The sequence below is a fragment of the Dipteris shenzhenensis genome, chromosome 16 (assembly GCF_047967505.1).
Source record: "Dipteris shenzhenensis isolate YYH24624 ecotype China chromosome 16, Dip_SZ_1.0, whole genome shotgun sequence".
NCBI classification, from domain to species: domain Eukaryota; kingdom Viridiplantae; phylum Streptophyta; class Polypodiopsida; order Gleicheniales; family Dipteridaceae; genus Dipteris; species Dipteris shenzhenensis.
This window is the reverse complement of record NC_141611.1, coordinates 32,350,449-32,355,660: the sequence shown is the minus strand read 5'-3', so window position 1 is coordinate 32,355,660 and position 5,212 is coordinate 32,350,449.

The window sequence follows — 5,212 nt, the reverse complement described above, 5'->3', positions numbered from 1 at the left end:
GGGTTGGTCCTTTTAAGATTGTCTATGAACTATTCTATGCTAAAGGTTCTTCTTGTATAGCATTTCACAATACACCAGTCACACCCTACCCTGCCTATGTGTGCTTTGTGGATGTATCTTCACCTAATTTTCAGTTCAAGCTACCTCTTTCCATTGTTTGCTAATAGATAAGCCTGATTTTGCCTCTCTCTTTCCCATTTTCCAAGCATGGCTGACATTCCTGTGTTCTATGGTCGGGTTGAAGAAAATCCAAATGAGTATCTTGTGGCCTCCAAGAGCCATTGTGTTTCTCTCAACTTTCTTATTGAAGATAGATGGTTGCTGGTTCTTCCCACATTTCTAAAGGGTTTGGCTCAAGTGTGGCATGAGAAGCAAGCTGAGGATGTTCACCAAAGTGGGCCGAGGTTGACAGCAGCTATGATTGAGTATTTCAGCAAAGAAGAGGAGCCAGAGAATGTGTACCTGCACTTGGCAGACCTGAAGCAGTCAGAAGGTGAGACAGCGTGTCGATATGTAGATCAAGTGATCATGCTCCTAGATCGTTTAATTGCCACATAGGAGGACAACGCCAGATTTTGAGCTAGAATGACTCAACATGTGCTAGGCTACCTTGTAGCAGGAGCAAGTGATGAATTCCGCCTCAAGCTTAAATGGAAGAATCCAGAAACCATGGTGCTAGCACAAGAGATTGCTCAAAAGTTTGATAAAGTTCAGTCTGTCCCTGCTTCACTGTCCCTGCTTCAAAGAAGATGATTGTCCCTCTGCAACCCCCTCAATTCTTGCAAAAATAACCTCGGGGGTCCAACTCAGGGGCATACCCCCACCCTCGATTAAGGATGTATCCACCGCCTCCACCTCAAATGTATGGTCCTCCCTCATATGCTTACCCTCAACAAGGTGTATATCCTCACCCTCGGCCTGGAAGATTTCCCTAGCCTCGCCCACGAGCCCCCCTCCTTCCTACTCGCCCGGCCCCTCCTGCTAAAGAACCCAGAGTCAAAGACCTAGCCAAGGCCCTAAATGATCTTTGACTTGAGGTGGTAGGATTAGAAATCAAGCCAATCGCCCTCTAAGAGAACATGCCAATGTTGTGTGCTACAAGTGTCACCAGAAGGGTCATTATTGCACCTGTCCCAATATTCCAAGGGTGAATCTTCTAAGTGGATCAGGCACCAAGGATTCTAACGTAGAGGTCCTTGACCTCGAGAAGAGAAGTCGTACCACCTCGAACTCCTCTCCAACTGGCCGCCTCAAGAAGAAGGTGTCCTTCTCAGAGCCCTCACATGCTGAGATGGCAGACCCATCAACAGAGAAGACTAAAAGATCTCGCAGGAGTAAGTGGTCGCCCTTGAATTTTCCTATCGGCTCAGGGCAAGAAGACTATTCGGTCGTTCAAGACCTTGCTCATCGATCTTTGCGCATCATGCTTCCTCAACTAATAGCATTAAGCCCTAAGGTGAGATGTGAGCTATAGCAAGGGCTCTCAACAAGGAGGACCAAGAAAAAGGGAAAGGTACGAGAGATTTCTTCTATCTCTAAAGAAGTTGTTTGGCACCCGCATACAGTAGATGTCATCATAGATAACTACCATATCAAAAGTGTGTGTGTTGATGGGGGAGCTGCATGTAATATCATGGTGTCTTGTATCATGAAGAAGTTGAATTTGAAATGCACAAGGCGTTCCTCCACTCAAATTAAGGTAGCAGATGGTCGACGACTCGCCACCCTGGGAGTCATTGAGGATTGGCCCATCACTATCAATGGGTTCACCACCACCGTCAATTTCTATGTAGTTGACATTGAAGATACAGGCAGGAGTTACCCAGCCATACTCGAGAGACCGTGGTTGAGAAAGAGTGTTGTAGTCAGCTATTGGAAGACAGGACACATGTCTTTTGAAGCTTCAAAGGAGAAGATCCTAGTGCAACCAGGTGCTGCTGAACCAAAAAAAGAAGAGGAGCAAGACAGTGATACTCTCTCATCCTCGGTGTCTAAGTCAATGGAAGATTCAGATGGGGGGGAGGAGTTCTCAGAGGAAGAAGTTTACATGATGGAGGTGTCTTCGACCCCGCCACCCATGGAAAAGGTAACAACTAGTCCTCAACAGCTTGAATCTATGCTTTCCCTAGACCTCACTCCGAGTGAGAAAGATGAGTTCCTAGAAATGTTCAAAGGTTTCCCTGACCTCTTTGCAACTAGCTACCACCACCTTTGCCATGTGACTGCCATAGAACACAAGATAGAGCTGAAGCCTGATGCTAAGTCAGTGGCTCAGAAGTATCAAAGATTAGGGCCCCTACAAACCAACGCTTTGTGCTTAGAGTTGCAGAAGCTTGTAGAAGCTAGGTTTATTGTTCTGGTTCACAATATTGAATGGGCTTCACCACTGGTAGTCACCCCAAAGAAAAACAACAAGTGGCCGGTCTGCATCGATTATAAGAAACTCAATGCGGCCACCAAGAGGGACCATCATCCTCTGCCCTTTCAACACCTCATTCTTGAGAAGGTAAGTGGTCATGAGATGTATGCTTTCTGTGATGGTTACTCCGGGTTTTATCAAATCAAAATTGCCGAAGAGGATGTGCTTAAAACCACATTTGCCACACCCTGGGGGACGTTTGCATTCAAAGTAATGCCATTTGGCCTCACCAATGCTCCTGCTACCTTTCAAAGATTTATGCAGATGGTGTTTGCTCCTTATTTGGGGGTTTTCTTGGAGGTGTTTTTAGATGATTTCTGTATATTCTCGGCACGTAAGGAGCATGTCATGAAGGTTAGGTTGGCCTTCCAAAGGATCAATGATGTGAATGGCAGTCTCAACCCTGATAAATGCACCATTGGAGCCACTCAAGGGAGGTTACTGGGACATGTTGTCTCATCCGAGGGCGTCAAGCCTGACCTCGAGAAGGTAGAAGCTATCCTTAAGCTCTCCCCACCAACAACCAAATGTCAGGTACGCTCATTTGTCAATCTAGTAGGATACTATCACTGCTTCATTGATCAATATGCTGCTTTGACGTGACCCATGACTACGCTATTAAAAGATGGGGTTGATTTCTCTTGGGATGAGGATTATGATCATGGGTTTGTACAAATCAAGAGTGCTCTTGGCTTAGAACCCATTCTACGCAATCTTGATTGGTCAAAGACTTTCTATATCAATCCTGGGTTTGGTGAGCACACTCTGGTGGATATTCTTCTCTAGCAAGGGGAGGATCGGTTCATGTATCCTGTTCGATTTGCTTCTCGACAATTACTCAAAACTGAACAACGCTACTCTGAGGCTGACAAGCATGCCTTGTCTTTGGTGTTCTGCATTGAGAAATTTAAGCATTATGTGGCTGGGAAGTCCTTCATTATAATCTCTAGCAATGGTCTTGTAAAGCAAGTTCTTCAATCACTAAATCCCATGGGCCGGTTGGCCAAATGGTTGGCAGTTCTACAAGAATATGATTTTTCTTTCAAAATTGTAAAAGGGGGTTGTTCCAACTTGAAGAATGCTTTGATTGATTTAGAAGAGTGCCTCAATGTTACCCTTGTAGCGGCCATAGAAGTTAGGGATCCATGGTATGGTGGTATCTACAGGTTTCTAACCACTTTCTCCTTTCCTCCAAAAAGTACTAGCTCTCTGAGAGAAAGAAGATCCATAGAGATAGTAGGTGCTACACTCTCTTTGATGGGGTGTTGTACCGTCAAGGCATGGATGGGGTACTAAGATGGGCCATTGATGTAGATGAAGTACCTAAGGTATTGAAGCATTATCATGATGGAATTTGTGGAGGCCACTATGCCAGTGACTATACAGCAAAGAAGATTTTACATGCCGAGTACTATTGGCCGACCTTGTTCAAGGATGTCACTATGTATTGCAAAACTTATGAACCATGCCAATTCTTTGGTAGGAAGGATTTGCATCCTGGGCAACATCACCTAGTGATGTCCATCCATCCGTTTTAGAAGTGGGGAATAGATTTTGTCTGGCCCCTGCCCATGACTGCCCGCAAAAAGAAGTATCTTTTGGTAGCCACTCAGCATGTTACTAAGTGGGCTGAAGCTATCGCCCTCCCCTCTGCAAATGGTAAGGTAGTTTTAAATTTCATATTTGAACGTATCTCCACATGGTTTGGGACACCCATGGAAATAGTATCTGACCATGGGAGTCCATTCTTAAATGAAGTAGTGGAGTTGCTCATGGATCGCATAGGTATTGGTCATCGCACTTCTAGCATCTATTATCCTACATCCATGGGACAAATAGAGCGGACCAATGGCCTCCTTTGTCAATCCATGGGAAAAATGGCCACAGGGTATAGGAGCCAGTGGGATCAGAAGGTCACTGAAACCGTGTGGGCTTACAAGGTCACCCATAAAATGTCTACAGGTCACACTCCTTTTGAGTTGGTGTACGGTATTGAGGCAGTTTTACCACTAGAGATAGAGATTCCGGCCTTGAGATTGGCACAAGAAGAGAGGATGACAGAAGATGAACACGTAGAGGCCAAGTTGGGACAACTTGAGAAGTTAGATGAAACCTGACGCCTTGCACTACATCAAACAGAGATCCAAAAGAATTGACAAAAGGCCTGCTTGGATGCTAAGATTCAATCTTCCAAATCAAAGACAAAGCCATGGGCCTTCGTAGATAGTCATCGTGAAGGCAATCACAACAGTCGACAACAAGAGGACTTATCATTACATTGCACAAACCCACATGTAAACTTGTAGGATGAAAACAACATTTGTACTAATCAAATGAAAGAGGTTGAAAAAGTATGTGCAATCTAGTGCTTATACGACCACAATACACATTCCTTTTGTGTTTATTTAAGTACGTGTAATGGCCTCAATGAAATGCTTATATAATTGACACAATACCAATTCCTTTTGTTTTTATATACGTCTCACATATTAGCTTTGTTTACAAGCTATATCAGACCACACCATGGAATGTAATAAGAAGGCAAGCATCATCGAGGGTGGAGCCAACATACTTAAGTGAAGTTGTTGCTCTAGCATCAGAAAATCCAATCGATGTAAGAAGCAATCAAATAAAATAAAAAAGCCTACGAGAAAATCCCCACGATGAGAGTTCACACCTGACAAGCACTCAAAATCAACGAGCTCAGTTCCTCCAGCACGGTGGATGAGAAGGAAAGAGTTCAAAAGGGGATTAAGGAGAGTTCCTAGTCAAGTAATAATTGTTGGGAGGTTG